Consider the following 19773-nt stretch of genomic DNA (forward strand, 5'->3'; position numbering starts at 1 on the left):
CAAAACACGTCGGATGCTTGTTCATTTTCTAATATATGTTTTTGTGCATGACCTAGTAGTTATATTATTTTTTTAATTATGAGAAATGCGTTAAATGTGGGAAAATACATTTAAATATGCCGCAAACAAATATTAGGCAAAGCCACACGTCTGTCTGTTACCACAACCTTTATTTCTCATTCGCTGTGTTCCACAACTGTCAACGAAATTATCGCTTTTCACCCTAATCTATACCTCAGACTATGCTACAAATAAATTTATAACTCCAGCCAAGGTTTCTAGGGAAAATGGGGAGGGGGCGAAATAGCCAAGGTTTCTAGGGAAAATGGGGGGCTGGGGGCGAAATCCAGTATAGTGTTCTAGCCCAGATATGTGCTCTTGCCCAGTGTGTGTTACTGATATGCTTACATTTTAATTGTTGTTTTTCTGTAAACAGCTATATGCCATCTTCCTGTGTGTAGTTTCTCAAAAATCCAGTTTATGTGATCTTAAGATAAAAAGAGCTCACTGAGGGAATATTAATAGACCTAAGCAATACTGACATCTCCAAATTGTAAGACTGCTATAGATGCAAGTCACTGTCTGTCAGAGTGTATCAGTGGGAGAAAACATTTGAAGTAAATCACGAAGGTTTAGGTTAGTTCAACTATTACTTCTTAATGTAGTAAGCAGTCACAATTTTCTTCCGTATTTTGATGTATATACATACTACACAAGCAACCAAATGGTACTTGGTGGAGGGTACCTTGTACCACTACAAATCATACTCTTTCCTGTTCCACTCGCAAATAGAGAGAGGGAAGAAAGGCTATCTACTATCCGAGCTCTGTTTTCTCATGCCCTCTAAATTTTCTCAATAGTGTTAACAAAAAGAACACTGTTTCCCCTCCAGGGATTCTCACATGAGTCTGCCAAGCATCTTCATAATACTCACACATAGTTTGAAACTACTGGTAACCTATCTAGCGTCCAACCTTTGAGTTGCTTCAGTGTGTTGCTTAAATCTGACCTGGATCTCAAACATTGGAGCAATACTCATGAATGTGTCACATAAATGTTCTATATGGGTGGTGTAAGTGATCTTCCCCTCATTTCCAGTCACAAAAGATATTCATCTTCACAGAGGAAGGAAGTAATGACCGTGACAGCTAGAAATGTTTTTTTTTTTTTTTTTTATTCAAGTTCTATTTTTCTCTCATACTTCGTACAAAGCAATGAGTACTGTCAGCTCTGCATAAAATGATAAAATTAAAATCCTGTTAATTTGAACCGTAGTGTTAACTGGCATATGCATCCTTGAGTCGAAACATTATGTTTAATTATAATTATAGGAGAGGCTAATAAAATAATTCTTTTATTTTGTATTTTTTTTAATATCTTAGGATTTTCAGTTTTCTGCCTGATGGTTAGCAGCAACCTATTGAAGACTTTCGATCCGAATGTGAAATTCCATTCTGAATCGTAGGCATGGATGTATAGTCTACATGGACATTGTTTTTACTTCCAGTATTTTGCAAGTTCATTTAACTGAACAGAGTAAAATTACCCCTATTATGAACAACGAATACTATTATGGAGTAAATATGTTGACATGTAAGTGAAAGACTCCGAAGGGCCCTGAAGAGACTTCTGTAAGAAGCTGCGCTATCGATTTTACACAATAGTTTTACTCACATGGATAAAAAGTTCTATTGACTTGCCACATCAGATTTGAATAAAATTGCAAGCTTTTCATAACAGCCTCCATCACCATCACCAGTAATGGTACTGGTATGTAATGGTATGGTGTACTGTAGCAGCACATCAAGTGTTTCAATTGAATTGATTCTGCATTATTTCTCTTCCCCATGTCCTTGACATTAATGCTACCAAGTTATGTTCTTGTACGGTAATTAGTTTCCACATTATAACATGTTAAATATAGAAAATTTAACTGTAACCAAGCAGTAGTTTTCTTTGATGACAATATCAGTTCCAGTGCACAACTGAATTTCAAAATCTGTCTTGTGGGGTGAAAATCCATTACTGCTGCTATCTTGTGCTGACAATGAGATGATTTTCATAGAAATACCGAATTATTTCATTTGTAATACAGTTTCATAGTTTTTGTAGTTGCTCATGGTCTTTACACTTGCGTGCAATGGATGTAGCATCGGCATAAGAACTATCCTTGAATTTGGGGAGCAGTATTTTGTCATTTACATAAATCAACAAAAGAAAGTATCCCAGTACAAAGTCCTGGGTACCCTGTATTACATATCAGCAATATTAGATCTGTGTGTCACTCACCATCCTTAAGAGTGAAAACTGATTTGTGTTAGATAAGGTTTTATTAAACTGTGAACAATTATCAGCATAATTACCCAGCTGTTTTCCCAGAGTATTTCCTATCTCTCTCTACAAGCAATTGATAGAGATTAGCTAAAAAAATATCTGTACTTTCAGATGGAGGTCTTTCTATATCTAAAATTATGTTTCCTTTCCCATCTATAGCTTATCGCAGAAAGTTCAGTAACACCTTCAACACGTAAGGAATTACATCTTTGAGCACCAATTATTGCACTTTTTGCAACATCACCGTAAGGTTTGATATCCCTACTGAAAGATGAGCAGAAATTCTTTGTTAATGGGTGCATAATAAGATTCTTTTTTGGTATACCAGTGCTGAGTAATAACTGAAACATCTGGTTTATTAAAACATGCTATTACGTCCAAATCATTGTGCTTATTTCCTAGGCTCATAAAGTTTTGGAGGATGATCTTGGTTTGCAGGTTGCATTGTATCCACATATATTTTTATTTATTTATTTATTTTTTTTTTTTTTTGTTACTATAAATATCTCCATTAAGCAAATCAGATGTGCTTGTCAAGCTGGGAAGAGGAAACAAAAAGGCCACACATGTACAAAATAATAATAAAAGGGAAGATTCCAAAAGAGTTCCTGACAGCAAAATGTAAAACTTAATTGTTTTTGGTTATATTACTTCTTATATCCTTCATTCAAAAACTTAAGAAGGCTGTTAGTTTAGTGTCTTCAAGGCATAATGCTGTTGAGCATCGATACAATCAAGTCTGAGATAGTAGTGTACTATGGTACTACCTATGAAGAAATTGATGCACTGGATGTGAAGTGCACAGTTTAGTCTACCCAGCAGGTGTTCCAGAAGATGTCCCTGCACTGTTCTATACCATCATGAATATACCTATCATTAGTGATATATTCATCACTGACAGAAAATTGAATAATCACATTTTTGCTTCAAGTTTCTGAAATGGCAGTTGATGAGATCATATCTGAAGAGACAGCTATCAACCCACACTTTCAGCATGAGGTAGGACTAGCAATTACCAGAATTCTGAAATGTGGATCTTGTAAACCTAGAGTTGCTCTAGGAAAACAAGTAAGATGTGACACGTGTCCCAGATCAAAGATGAGAAAATAAAAGGTTGCTGTATTAGTTATAGCATACAAATATGCAGTGAATAAAAAGTTTGAAATGACTGTGTTCGCCGACCGGGGTGGCCGAGCGGTTCTAGGCGCTGCAGTCTGGAACCACGCGAAGACCGCACTGCAGTTCCTTCTCTAAATCCTCGCACCAACGAAAAAATGGCTGACATTGAAATAAGTGTCCAAGGAATAGAAAAGCAACTGGAATCACTCAACAGAGGAAAGTCCACTGGACCTGACGGGATACCAATTCGATTCTACACAGAGTACGCGAAAGAACTTGCCCCCCTTCTAACAGCCGTGTACCGCAAGTCTCTAGAGGAACGGAAGGTTCCAAATGATTGGAAAAGAGCACAGGTAGTCCCAGTCTTCAAGAAGGGTCGTCGAGCAGATGCGCAAAACTATAGACCTATCTCTCTGACGTCGATCTGTTGTAGAATTTTAGAACATGTCTTTTGCTCGAGTATCATGTCGTTTTTGGAAACTCAGAATCTACTATGTAGGAATCAACATGGATTCCGGAAACAGCGATCGTGTGAAACCCAACTCGCTTTATTTGTTCATGAGACCCAGAAAATATTAGATACAGGCTCCCAGGTAGATGCCATTTTCCTTGACTTCCGGAAGGCGTTCGATACAGTTCCGCACTGTCGCCTGATAAACAAAGTAAGAGCCTACGGAATATCAGACCAGCTGTGTGGCTGGATTGAAGAGTTTTTAGCAAACAGAACACAGCATGTTGTTCTCAATGGAGAGACATCTACAGACGTTAAAGTAACCTCTGGCGTGCCACAGGGGAGTGTTATGGGACCATTGCTTTTCACAATATATATAAATGACCTAGTAGATAGTGTCGGAAGTTCCATGCGGCTTTTCGCGGATGATGCTGTAGTATACAGAGAAGTTGCAGCATTAGAAAATTGTAGCGAAATGCAGGAAGATCTGCAGCGGATAGGCACTTGGTGCAGGGAGTGGCAACTGACCCTTAACATAGACAAATGTAATGTATTGCGAATACATAGAAAGAAGGATCCTTTATTGTATGATTATATGATAGCGGAACAAACACTGGTAGCAGTTACTTCTGTAAAATATCTGGGAGTATGCGTGCGGAACGATTTGAAGTGGAATGATCATATAAAATTAATTGTTGGTAAGGCGGGTACCAGGTTGAGATTCATTGGGAGAGTCCTTAGAAAATGTAGTCCATCAACAAAGGAGGTGGCTTACAAAACACTCGTTCGACCTATACTTGAGTATTGCTCATCAGTGTGGGATCCGTACCAGATCGGGTTGACGGAGGAGATAGAGAAGATCCAAAGAAGAGCGGCGCGTTTCGTCACAGGGTTATTTGGTAACCGTGATAGCGTTACGGAGATGTTTAACAAACTCAAGTGGCAGACTCTGCAAGAGAGGCGCTCTGCATCGCGGTGTATCTTGCTCGCCAGGTTTCGAGAGGGTGCGTTTCTGGATGAGGTATCGAATATATTGCTTCCCCCTACTTATACCTCCCGAGGAGATCACGAATGTAAAATTAGAGAGATTAGAGCGCGCACAGAGGCTTTCAGACAGTCGTTCTTCCCGCGAACCATACGCGACTGGAACAGGAAAGGGAGATAATGACAGTGGCACGTAAAGTGCCCTCCGCCACACACCGTTGGGTGGCTTGCGGAGTATAAATGTAGATGTAGATGTAGACCACTACGGTCGCAGGTTCGAATCCCGCCTTGGGCACGGATGTGTGTGATGTCCTTAGGTTAGTTCGGTTTACGTAGTTCTAAGATCTAGGGGACTGATAACCTCAGAAGTTAAATCCCATAGTGCTCAGAGCCATTTGAACCAACCATTTTTTGACTGTGTTCAAAGCTATGTAGACTTGTTTAATTCCTGGTTTAAGTAATTCACATTATTTCATTGCTGTTTCCTGCTGTCATCCATTAATACCTCAATGTCAACAACTACATTGTTACTTTAAAACCTTCAACATGTTCACTGTGACTGACACAAAGGTCAATAAGAGCTACTAACACTGTGCTTTTAAGTGTCATCTGCAGTGAATGTGCAAAACAAGAACATTTTTGCAATTTAATTGAAAGTCCTAATTCAGCTTCCTTTTTCAGGCATGTTTATTTTTAAATATTAAAACTGATGAGAGTTTCATTACTAGACCACTAATTTTGAAATCTGGATGACATCATCCCAGCACTGTAACAAAATGTGCACCATACACAACAGGTTCAATGCAATCTCTCCTCTCCACAAATTTGCACCTCATATGTGTTGTATGCAGTTAATTTTCCATATATCTGAGCAAAACCAGTTCTTGCGTGTCCAAGTTTATCTCAGCTAGGCATTGCACCTTTCCCTTAACTTTAGTGTGCTTTACAATAAAATTTGTATGAAAAGTTTTCTGTGTAAATTACCTACTCTACACCTACAGCTAATGCTTGTATAACCCAGTGTGCCATTCAGGTGGGTTAACTTGTATGTCAATATAATTGTCAGGTTTGGTATGAAAGGGTTTCTTGAAATATATTCTCACATAAATTTTTTAGTATCTATTCTCAGTTGCAAAATATATTACGCACTGTCAGTGCCATTGCAATGCAAAAATTTTAAATCATGCTGGGGAATAAACCAATAACACAGTTCCAGCACACCTCAGAAATTTGATTTTAGTTTCTTCAACCAATGAGAATTACGAACCAAGTCTTGCACTGCCCTGTTTTGTGTAGTAACCCGTTGGCTGGCACGAATGTGCCGTTGGTCACAACAGACTGCTCTGCTGGGGCCAGCAATGATATAGTAACAACAGGTATCAGCAATTTTACACTTTTATCTTACTGAGGAAAAATATTTACTTATATTTGATATTCCTCGCCATATCCAGACTATTTTTGGGTCTGAAGTATTTTTTATTTAAATGTCTTACAAAACCAAACGGTTAAATGACTACAAAGTTATTCATGAATTCATTTTTAGATAATATTTAACTGTGTAAAGGATAATTCCTGAAACAGTAATTAGCATTCTAGCTGTTCTTTTTCGCCACGACTGTACAGATGCATTGTTGTTGTTGTTGTTGTTGTTGTTGTGGTCTTCAGTCCTGAGACTGGTTTGATGCAGCTCTCCATGCTACTCTATCCTGTGCAAGCTTCTTCATCTCCCAGTATCTACTGCAACATACATCCTTCTGAATCTGCTTAGTGTATTCATCTCTTGGTCTCCCTCTACGATTTTTACCCTCCACACTGCCCTCCAATGCTAAATTTGTGATCCCTTGATGCCTCAAAACATGTCCTACCAACCGATCCCTTCTTCTAGTCAAGTTGTGCCACAAACTTCTCTTCTCCCCAATCCTATTCAGTACCTCCTCATTAGTTACATGATCTACCCACCTTATCTTCAGCATTCTTCTGTAGCACCACATTTCGAAAGCTTCTATTCTCTTCTTGTCCAAACTAGTTATCGTCCATGTTTCACTTCCATACATGGCTACACTCCATACAAATACTTTCAGAAACGACTTCCTGACACTTAAATCTATACTCGATGTTCACAAATTCCTCTTCTTGAGAAACGCTTTCCTTGCCATTGCCAGTCTACATTTTATATCCTCTCTACTTCGACCATCATCGGTTATTTTACTCCCTAAATAGCAAAACTCCTTTACTACTTTAAGTGTCTCATTTCCTAATCTAATTCCCTCAGCATCACCCGACTTAATTTGACTACATTCCATTATCCTCGTTTTGCTTTTGTTGATGTTCATCTTATATCCTCCTTTCAAGACACTGTCCATTCCTTTCAACTGCTCTTCCAAGTCCTTTGCTGTCTCTGACAGAATTACAATGTCATCGGCGAACCTCAAAGTTTTTACTTCTTCTCCATGAATTTTAATACCCACTCCGAATTTTTCTTTTGTTTCCTTTACTGCTTGCTCAATATACAGATTAAATAACATCGGGGAGAGGCTACAACCCTGTCTTACTCCTTTCCCAACCACTGCTTCCCTTTCATGCCCCTCGACTCTTATAACTGCCATCTGGTTTCTGTACAAACTGTAAATAGCCTTTCGCTCCCTGTATTTTACCCCTGCCACCTTCAGAATTTGAAAGAGAGTATTCCAGTTAACATTGTCAAAAGCTTTCTCTAAGTCTACAAATGCTAGAAACGTAGGTTTGCCTTTTCTTAATCTTTCTTCTAAGATAAGTCGTAAGGTCAGTATTGCCTCACGTGTTCCAACATTTCTACGGAATCCAAACTGATCTTCCCCGAGGTCGGCTTCTACCAGTTTTTCCATTCGTCTGTAAAGAATTCGCGTTAGTATATTGCAGCTGTGACTTATTAAACTGATAGTTCGGTAATTTTCACATCTGTCAACACCTGCTTTCTTTGGGATTGGAATTATTATATTCTTCTTGAAGTCTGAGGGTATTTCGCCTGTCTCATACATCGTGCTCACCAGATGGTAGAGTTTTGTCATGACTGGCTCTCCCGAGGCTGTCAGTAGTTCAAATGGAATGTTGTCTACTCCCGGGGCCTTGTTTCGACTCAAGTCTTTCAGTGCTCTGTCAAACTCTTCACGCAGTATCTTATCTCCCATTTCGTCTTCATCTACATCCTCTTCCATTTCCATAATATTGTCCTCAAGTACATTGCCCTTGTATAAACTCTCTATATACTCCTTCCACCTTTCTGCCTTCCCTTCTTTGCTTAGAACTGGGTTGCCATCTGAGCTCTTGATATTCATACAAGTGGTTCTCTTCTCTCCAAAGGTCTCTTTAATTTTCCTGTAGGCAGTATCTATCTTACCCCTAGTGAGACACGCCTCTACATCCTAACATTTGTCCTCTAGCCATCCCTGCTTAGCCATTTTGCACTTCCTGTCGGTATCATGTTTGAGACGTTTGTATTCCTTTTTGCCTGCTTCATTTACTGCATTTTTATATTTTCTCCTTTCATCAATTAAATTCAATATTTCTTCTGTTAGCCAAGGATTTCTATTAGCCCTCGTCTTTTTACCTACTTGATCCTCTGCTGCCTTCACTACTTCATCCCTCAGAGCTACCCATTCTTCTTCTACTGTATTTCTTTCCCCCATTCCTGTCAATCGTTCCCTTATGCTCTCCCTGAAACTCTCTACAACCTCTGGTTCTTTCAGTTTATCCAGGTCCCATCTCCTTAAATTCCCACCTTTTTGCAGTTTCTTCAGTTTCAATCTGCAGTTCATAACCAATAGATTGTGGTCAGAATCCACATCTGCCCCTGGAAATGTCTTACAATTTAAAACCTGGTTCCTAAATCTCTGTCTTACCATTATATAATCTATCTGATACCTTTTAGTATCTCCAGGATTCTTCCAGGTATACAACCTTCTTTTATGATTCTTGAACCAAGTGTTGGCTATGATTAAATTGTGCTCTGTGCAAAATTCTACCAGGCGGCTTCCTCTTTCTTTTCTTACCCCCAATCCATATTCGCCTACTACGTTTCCTTCTCTCCCTTTTCCTACACTCGAATTCCAGTCACCCATGACTATTAAATTTTCGTCTCCCTTCACTATCTGAATAATTTCTTTTATTTCATCATACATTTCATCTATTTCTTCATCATCTGCAGAGCTAGTTGGCATATAAACTTGTACTACTGTAGTAGGCATGGGCTTTGTGTCTATCTTGGCCACAATAATGCGTTCACTATGCTGTTTGTAGTAGCTAACCCGCACTCCTATTTTTTTATTCATTATTAAACCTACTCCTGCATTACCCCTATTTGATTTTGTATTTATAACCCTGTAATCACCTGACCAAAAGTCTTGTTCCTCCTGCCACCGAACTTCACTAATTCCCACTATATCTAACTTTAACCTATCCATTTCCCTTTTTAAATTTTCTAACCTACCTGCCCGATTAAGGGATCTGACATTCCACACTCCGATCCGTAGAACGCCAGTTTTCTTTCTCCTGATAACGACGTCCTCATGAGTAGTCCCCGCCCGGAGATCCGAATGGGGGACTATTTTACCTCCGGAATATTTTACCCAAGAGGACGCCATCATCATTTAATCATACAGTAGAGCTGCATGTCCTCGGGAAAAATTACGGCCGTAGTTTCCCCTTGCTTTCAGCCGTTCGCAGTACCAGCACAGCAAGGCCGTTTTGGTTAATGTTACAAGGCCAGATCAGTCAATCATCCAGACTGTTGCCCTTGCAACTACTGAAAAGGCTGCTGCCCCTCTTCAGGAACCACACGTTTGTCTGGCCTCTCAACAGATACCCCTCCGTTGTGGTTGCACCTACGGTACGGCCATCTGTATCGCTGAGGCACGCAAGCCTCCCCACCAACGGCAAGGTCCATGGTTCATGGGTGATGCTCCAAAAACTAACAGTAATACTCTGCACTGATGGTCTGCTGTGGAGGAATGTAATGCATTAAGATAACACCATCACAGTTGTACATGAGAATCACCATAACTTTAGACCGCTCCATTCGCACCATCAACAGAAAAGGCTCTGCTAATGGTAACTCTATACTTCCACATCACTGGCAACTGGTTCTACACAATGCTGGTGACTACTTTGAAGGACAGTACCAGGTGCAAACATGAAATTCTTTTGTATCGGTTGTAAATAGTTGCCACTAAGTTCCAACCCTTGTAACATATTATCTGTCTGGGCTGATATTCTTTACAGATCAACTACTAAACAAAGATTGCAATTTTACAGATTTTTACATCAGGAGTGACAATGTCATTACATCTACCACAATATTTACAATACTTATCAGAGATTCTCAACTCCATCCCCCATGATGTATGCCTACATATTGATAAAGTGTGTTTGCACTGCAATAATTGAATTTAATATGCTGTACATAAAACAATTTGTAGGTATTCATATTCCACTAGTAGAATTACCCTTTTATGCTTGGCTATGAAAACACATGGCACAGTAATTCTTAGACAACAGGATGCACTTCTCTTTCTACAGCACCCCCCACAAATTATGGTATCATCATCACAAAAATACTTTCTACAAGTAGGCTGAGTGTCATTCCAGGAGGAACACTTCATATTTAGAGTTAGTGACAAAGCAAGCTTGGATCTCGAATTCCTCTCTTGTTTTGCCATCTGCCTCCTTAAATTCATTTCATTTTTCTTCTTGCCTAGAGAATGGGTGGACCTCAGTCTTAAGGAATATAGAACCAGGTCTAATTTTGTGCTTAGTTTTGTATATGTAATTAATTCCATAATTTATTTTGACTATTCCTAGTTAATATATTTATATACAGATGCATATACCAAGCAAATTATGCTTTCAGTCAGTGATTTCTTTTGCCATAAATGACTAGTGAACGCACATGCCAGAGGATGGTAAATATTCATACTTTGCCTCTGAGAAGCAGCAAAGCCATTAGAAATAGCTATGCACATAGTCCAATTTATGTTGAAATTATCACCTGGGTATTTTAATTAAATTTGGTCTACTATAAGCAACATGATAAGGGAATCAAAAGAAACACACACACACTGAATTAATTTCTTTATTAACAACGCTCAGATTTCCACATCACCATAGAGGTACCAAGCTTGATGCGTTACTCGTTTTTTTTACATGGCGAGTTTCCCCAGTAGGCCTATAAACCATGAAACAGACAAAAAGCTACTTCTCGCTGTCTTCTCTTCTTTGGATTTTCACTTCAGAAACTGAAACATCCATTACAAAAACAGATTACATTACTCACAAATCTGGATTCAGTCACTGCAATTTATACATATTTTACTGTAAAAAAATACTGACTATGATGAATGATGTGATTTTGAACGTTCAAAAGTTTTCAAATGTGCAGGTTACTGACGTTAGAATACAGTTACTACACAATTTTTTATCAGGAAAAAGTTACGATAATTGCAACTTAAATACCGAAGCCATTTGTTATGAGAATACGCCATTACCACAAATAATCAACATAGATGCATTGAAAGAAACTTTACTGGATAACATAATGCATCAGAATACTATAGGCATAAAGAATGAAATTTCTGTAGATTTACCATACACTTTACTTTTCTTGAGCATTATAAGATTACTAACGGAAGTTATTTACCGTCCATTATCTGGAATATAAACTATCCTTTCTCCTCTGCAAACATCTGCTTTTGCAGCAAGTATTATCTTTTTTTTTTTCGTGATTGAAAAGCTTTAACGCACGCGAATAACAAAACCCGCCATTATACATACACACCCACACCCACAATGACAGGCGTCTAAAGCTAGCGAAATGAGGGATGCTCAACTACCGGACCTACCGATAGATGGCTCTACCAGCTGATTACTGTCGTCTGTATTGCCGCTTTAGACGCCTGTCCCACAATGCATTAACATGTCATGTTCAAAGAATATCCGCGTTTCGAAAACTACCAGCGATATTGGCTAGCGTGAGAGACGACGTCATGTCATGATGTGACGTCATGATTCCTCAGGGCCCGCGAGACGCTTCTCACAAAACCCGCCATTATACACACACACCCACAATGCATTAGCATGTCATGTTCAAAGAATATCCGCGTTTCGAAAACTACCAGCGATATTGGCTAGCGTGAGAGACGACGTCATGTCATGATGTGACGTCATGATTCCTCGGGGCCCGCGAGACGCTTCTGGTAGCATTCATCTCACGCTAAAGTACGCGTCATTTATGTTGGCGGCCGAGCTTAGGTTCGTTCTGCGCATCTGACGTCACAAAACACAGTCAGCCAATAAACAGAGAACGATGTTACCACATCTCGACTGCAGTGCAGAGCATGGACGAGTGTCTTCAGTTTTAGAAACGTTCAGTGATAAATAAAGTAATAGAACAAAAGCAATGTCTTGACAGCATACATTCTTTTATAGAAAGTTTGGAAAAAGCATTCTTTACACCAATTGCTTCATATTCTACTAATTAATTAAACCAAACAAGCAATAAGACTCCTAATTCAGGCGATAGCAAGGAAAGGTGTTTGTATCACTCTCACGAACCGCTTTTTCGCAATAAAGAACAGCGGTAATTGTTTATTTCCTATTGTGCTTCAACGAAGCGTGAATAATTCATAGTCATACCAACAGTGTTTGTCAGTATTTTGCGTGAGGTGGTATAAACCTCATTGCATTATGCACTCGTACGAGGTGCGTTAGCGTAACGGTTAAGGTGTTGGGCTGCTACGCAAAAGGTTATAAGTTCAAGCTTTGTGTGGTGCTTAATATTTTCATTATTTAAAAACAATATCGAAGTGCCTTACTTCACGAATTATATTCGTTTGAATGCAATTTTTTGAAATTTCTAGTGCTTTGTCTCTTCATTAACCCTTTCGCTGCTGCAGACACGTGCTCGCCCCATTCCGCGCTGTGCGCGATTTTGTCATCACTGCACTGCTCGCCTGTGCAGACACATGGTGTTCCCACTGCTTTGACAAAAACTATTTGGCCCAAAAATTTGATTTTTACTCGTCTTCTTGACTGATACCTTCCCCCCATAAATGACTTAATTTTGTTTCGATGTTCAACGCAGTTATTATGCAGCATTAAATGTAGTAAACCATTGCAAGAAATTTTGAAGAGTGCAGGCGAGCAGTGCAGTGACAAAATCGCGCACAGCGCGGAATGCAGGGAGCACGTCTTTGTAGCAGCGAAAGGGTTAATGCGGCCGTGGTGGCTTTACTTCATGAACTGCGCGCTCCCTCCTAAACGTAAGATTGTGAACTATGCTATACTATGGCGCTGCTTCTATTAGCGCGTGCGTCGTGTGCAACTGGCAACGCTGCAATCTCCCGCGTCTGGGCGGGCATGCGCGAGCCGCCAAGTTAAAAGAATTGAACTATAGGTGAGGAGAACCCTACGTCATAGTGACGTAACGCTACGTCATCGTGGCGTAAATAACCGAAATCGACTAAATGAGTACATATATCGATTTTTGCAGTTGTACCGATAACGTCAAAGCTAAATGTAAATACATGTGTACAAACGAAGTGGCAGGAGTTGTGTGATATGCTCATCCCAGCTGAATGAATTGTTAAATGTAATCCCAGCAATTTGCGATGTTATTGAGTATTTCATGAACATAATTAACGTCTGAGCGAAGGACCCATAACGAAATAAAAAAATGCTTGTCATTCTTTTTAAATCCGATGAATCGTGCATAAATCGTGTGGACAGAAAAGTGATGTAATTAATTATTAAGCTGCAATCCAAAATATGTGGGATGTTATTGTGTGTTTCGTGAACGTACCGAATATCTGAATGAAGGAATCATAACCGTAAAGAAAGTTAAAAAAAAGTCTAGTAATGTTTTCAATCCGATTAATATTGAATAAATCATGTGGATAAAAACGTCAAACAGGAATAAATTAAAGTGTTTCATATTTTTATAAAATCCAATTAATTGTACATAATTCATGTGGGCAGAAAGGTTAAACTGAGAAATTGAAGTGGTTCTGAAGATAATTCCGAATGTTGCTAGAAACATTAAACCATCTAGTTCCATTTAATTTTGCCTTCATGTTGTAAATCAACTAAGAACGATAGTGAAATCTTTCAGACTACCTTCATGGATCTGCTCGAAAGTTCTCTCATCTCCGTTAGAGCCCAAGTTCAGAACGATGTACACGCTAGCAACACCGAACAGTAGTACAATGAAAGCACATAAACAAATAACAATGCAGACTCAAGACGCACACAACAGTCGTTATATACAGAATGCACACAACAATCGATAGGACAACTCGTGAAACTCATGATGACGCGTGCCTTCGTCACTATGACGTAGGGCTCTCCACACCTAGCGTGAGATGAATGCTACCCGAGGTAAACCTGTGGATAACTTCTGAATCATTAAAATGAGTACAGAACAACTGGAGCTCGGCTAAAATCGGTCGATTTGGTTGTGACAGGTGTACCTGTAGCGTAGTCCGAGGCTTAGGTGGTAGTTTAGTTGTAAATTGGCTTTGACTGATTAAATATGGTGAAAAAGTAAAAATTAAGTCTGCGCTACAGATCACTCTGTCATCATAGCCAATTCCACGGATTTCATCTCAACGCCAGTCGTACCGTACTAATTTTAACGATTCGTCCAAACGTGCCTTTATTTGCATAAATGTTACGATATGTACTGATGTGCGCAGCTTTCAAACATGTACATTGGCTGAAGCACCTGCATAAAGCCATTTTGGGTTTCGTCAAGATAGTATTTGATGTGTTTTACATTGTAACCACATTAAGGACACCGGCTTTCCAAAATTTCTGTGGGTGCATATCAATGGCGGACACTAGTACATGTTTTCTGGGCAGTCACGATATTTTTTTTTTTAAATGATTACCTTTCACTTATAATATGTGGCAGCTGCTGTGTAAGAACACAAGAGCCTTTCGAATTTATTGGTTCGTTTTCTTTGAATGCTGTTAAGCGTAACATAGATGCTGCAATCTTTAGACACTTAAGTCTACTGCACTACTGCTCCTCTAGACTCCATGAAACTTGGCATCAGGGTCGCCAACACATCTTCAGTTGTGGAAGTTGTAAGGAGGTTTTGTGCATGCACAAGTCACGTGACGTAATTGCCTTACAGTAGAAATACATATGCAGTTGATAAACAACACCCACGGTTCACAATGTGCACAGTTAGTCCTTGCTGCTCAACTAGAAGTTTACATCAGTGGCACCAGGTGGTAGACTTTTATCCCCATTTGCTCGGTATGAATCCTGCTATACGATAGCACACTACTCAGATATGTTAACTCACTCACTATATATTGTAGTAAAATTAGACTGGACGTCAGTATATGTTAATGCTATTTTGTGGGTTGCTGAATGACCTATAGTATATTAAGTTACAAATTTTATTATAAAGTAATCCATTTGAGGCGCTGTGAATCATAAGGGCCCAAAGCACGTCACCACCCATTGTGAGATTGTAGTATTTATTCAAGCTTTTGAAATCTGTTGAACTTATGGTGAGTCAGGTTTATCCGTGCTGTAGGCCCACATTGTATATATGAATATTCGCAAAAAGTTGTATCACTGGTTTCTCTAACATTCACTTAAATGTGGGACACAGCGGTGTGCTTTAGGCCACTATGGATCTTAGCATATCATTTATATTCTAGTCATGTGACCATGTTTGTAGACATTACTACTTGAGTTAAATCATTTCCACAAATGGCACTTTGTGTTTGGAATTCGTTGATTACTGTACCGGGATCAGCTTTAGGGTGCAGTGTAACCATGAACTATGTTGAATCTATTTTGAATGCTAACAGAAAAGGAAAGCTGTGAGGACAGATCATGAGTTGTGCAGGGGAAGCTCAGTCGGTAGAGCGAATGCCTGAGAAAGGCAAAGGTCCTGAGTTCGAGTATCGGTGCGGCAAACAGCTTTCATATCAGTGCACATTTCGTTGCAGAGTGAAAACTTCGTTCTGGGAACAGAAAAGTAAATTACCAGGAAAAGTTAGCTGCAAAGCAACTAGGTCCTCCAACAACCGATCCTTTGAATGAGAGAGTGACAAAGTCAAATAAGCGAACATTTAAGTGGATATTTAACAAGGAAATTTACAGTTAGCACAAGTTGTTGTATGGGTGCAGTGTAAGAATATCTGGTTTCCAGTCTGGAAGTAAATTCGTGTTCTAATTCATCTGTTATGAATCATGTAAATTTTTCCAAAAAAATGTAAAAGTAGGGAAACTCCCACTTACACAAAAATGTGCGATGGAGAGTTGAGAAAGTTTACATATCATTTAGTTATTGCCCTGAACTGTACTGAATTATGTACAAAACTACAAACTCCGCAAAAACAATTATTTCTTTTGTCAGATAAATTGTGCATCCTCTTCTACTTATTATTATTACTATTATTATTGTTATTATTATTATTATCTTCTTTCCTTTCTCAGACCTTAGGTCTGGTTAAAAATGGAAAGTGACGCAGACCTTCATCAAGTGTGACTTCCTTTTAACAGTACGGTATATGTTACATTGCATTTAGGAACTTTCGGGTAATTGAACATGTATCAATAATTACAGATTTCTGTAATTGTATATATATGTTTGGATGTAGCTGTATTGCGTTGATGTACTGGTGGATATTGTGTGGTATGACTCCTGTAGTTGATAGTATAATTGGTATAATGTCAACTTTATCCTGATGCCACATGTCCTTGACGTTCTCAGCCAGTTGGGTGTATTTTTCAATTTTTTCTCCTGTTTTCTTCTGTATATTTGTTGTATTGGGTATGGATATTTCGATTAGTTTTGTTAATTTCTTCTTTTTATTGGTGAGTATGATGTCAGGTTTGTTATGTGGTGTTGTTTTATCTGTTATAATGGTTCTGTTCCAGTATAATTTGTATTCATAATTCTCCAGTACATTTTGTGGTGCATACTTGTATGTGGGAACGTGTTGTTTTATTAGTTTATGTTGTATGGCAAGTTGTTGATGTATTATTTTTGCTACATTGTCATGTCTTCTGGAGTATTCTGTATTTGCTAGTATTGTACATCCGCTTGTGATGTGATCTACTGTTTCTACTTGTTGTTTGCAAAGTCTGCATTTATCTGTTGTGGTATTGGGATCTTTAATAATATGCTTGCTGTAACATTTGGTGCTTATTGTTTGATCCTGTATTGCAACCATGAATCCTTCCGTCTCACTGTATATATTGCCTTTTCTTAGCCATGTGTTGGATGTGTTTTGATCTATGTGTGGCTGTGTTAGATGATACGGGTGCTTGCCATGTAGTGTTTTCTTTTTCCAATTTACTTTCTTCGTATCTGTTGATGTTATGTGATCCAAAGGGTTGTAGAGGTGGTTATGAAATTGTGTATTTTGCGAGTTTCTGCTCGTTCTATAAAGAATTTTCTTAAATTGTCTACCTGTCCATAATGTAGGTTTTTTATGTCGATGAATCCCCTCCCTCCTTCCTTTCTGCTTAATGTGAATCTTTCTGTTGCTGAATGTATGTGACGTATTCTATATTTGTGGCATTGTGATCGTGTAAGTGTATTGAGTGCTTCTAGGTCTGTGTTACCCCATTTCACTACTCCAAATGAGTAGGTCAGTATTGGTATAGCATAAGTATATATAGCTTTTGTCTTGTTTCTTGCTGTCAATTCTGTTTTCAGTATTTTTGTTAGTCTTTGTCTAAATTTTTCTTTTAGTTCTTCTTTAATATTTGTACTGTCTATTCCTATTTTTGTCTGTATCCTAGATATTTATAGGCATCAAAATTCCATCGCTTCTATGCAGTCGCTGTGGTTATCCAATATGTAATCTTCTTGTTTAGTGTGTTTTCCCTTGACTATGCTATTTTTCTTACATTTGTCTGTTCCAAAAGCCATATTTACATCATTGCTGAATACTTCTGTTATCTTTAGTAATTGGTTGAGTTGATGTTTTGTTGCTGCCAGTAGTTTTAGATCATCCATGTATAGGAAATGTGTGATTTTGTGTGGGTATGTTCCAGTAATATTGTATCCATAATTTGTATTATTTAGCATGTTGGATAGTGGGTTCAGAGTAAGGCAGAACCAGAAAGGACTTAATGAGTCTCCTTGGTATATTCCACGCTTAATCTGTATTGGCTGTGATGTGATAGTATTTGAATTTGTTTGGATATTAAGTGTGGTTTTCCAATTTTTCATTACTATGTTTAGGAACTGTATCAATTTGGGATCTACTTTGTATATTTCCAATATTTGTAGTAACTATGAGTGTGGAACACTATCAAAAGCTTTTTGATAATCAATGAATGCGTAGTGTAGCGACCTTTGTTTAGGTTTAGCTTGGTATGTCACCTCTGCATCTATTATCAGTTGCTCTTTACATCACCGTGCTCCTTTGCAACAGCCTTTTTGTTCTTCATTTATAATTTTGGTCTGTGTTGTATGTGTCATTAATGTCTGTGTAATGACTGAAGTTAATATTTTGTATATTGTTGGTAGGCATGTTATGGGGCGATATTTAGATGGGTTTGCTGTGTCTGCTTGATCTTTAGGTTTCAGATAGGTTATTCCATGTGTAAGTGTATCAGGGAATGTGTATGGGTCTGCAATGTAACTGTTAAATAATTTAGTTAGATGTGAATGTGTTGAGGTGAACTTCTTTAGCCAGAAATTTGCTATTTTATCATTTCCAGGGGCTTTCCAATTGTGCGTAGAATTAATTGCTCGGGTGACTTCATGTTGCAAAATTATCACTTCAGGCATTTGTGGTATCATCTTGTATGAGTCTGTTTCTGCTTGTATCCACCGTGCATGCCTGTTATGTTGTACCAGGTTTGACCATATGTTACTACAGAAGTGTTCCATGTCTGTTATGTTTGGTGGATTGTCTATTTTAATGTATGTGTTATCTATTGTTTGGTAAAATCTCTTTTGGTTTGTGTTGAATGTTTGGTTTTGTTTCCGTCTATTTTCACTTTTTTTGTATCTTCTAAGTCGTTTGGCCAATGCTCGTAATTTCTGCTTCTTTTCATCTAATTGCTCTATTGCTTCTTGTTGTGAGATTTTACCTAACCTTTTTCGTTTTTTGTCTGATATTTCATTTCTTATAAACTGTGTTAGCTGTCCGATGTCTTTTCTCAGTTTTTCTATTCTGATCTGTAGCCTGTGTTGCCATGCTGGTTTTGAGGGTTTCTTCTGTCTGTTGGTTGGTTCTGATCTCTGCCTAGTGTGTATATTTAGTGTAGTGAGTGCTCCTACATAAACCAGTAGTTGTAACTCTTCCATAGTTGTATTTTCATTTATTTTGTTGTGTATGATTGTGTTGATAGTTGTTATTGTTGTTTCGACTTGTGGGTTATTTGGTGGTCTATGCAAGAATGGTCTAATGTCTGTATTTGTGTCTTTGTATTCTATATATGTCAGCTGAAATTTTTCTTCTATATCTAACATGTGTGTCACTTCGTGTTCTATTTGTGCTTGTTCTGGAGGCTGTCTTAAGATTTCGTTTTCCTCTGATTGTTTAATTGACGCGTTTTGTTCTTTGTTTGTTTTCTCTGGGATGTTTGAGTCCATTACTGTATTTTCTTCTTCTTCTAATTGCACATTATTTTGTTCCAGTATTTGTTGTACTTGTTGTTTGATGTTTTCTAATTCTGACTGGGGTATCCTGTTATTTTTTATTATTACACGGATCTGATCAGCTAGACGTTGTTCTGTTAAAAATTTTAATTCCGGGTATCTGGTAATAAATGTTGTGTTTACTTGTGATCTGTATCCAGTTGTGTTGGTTCCTAGGTTTGTTGCTTGGTAATAACAGAACATGAGGTGTTGATTAACTTCATCTGACCA

This window comes from Schistocerca cancellata, chromosome 6 (genome assembly GCF_023864275.1).
Source record: "Schistocerca cancellata isolate TAMUIC-IGC-003103 chromosome 6, iqSchCanc2.1, whole genome shotgun sequence".
Classification (NCBI taxonomy): Eukaryota; Metazoa; Arthropoda; class Insecta; order Orthoptera; family Acrididae; genus Schistocerca; species Schistocerca cancellata.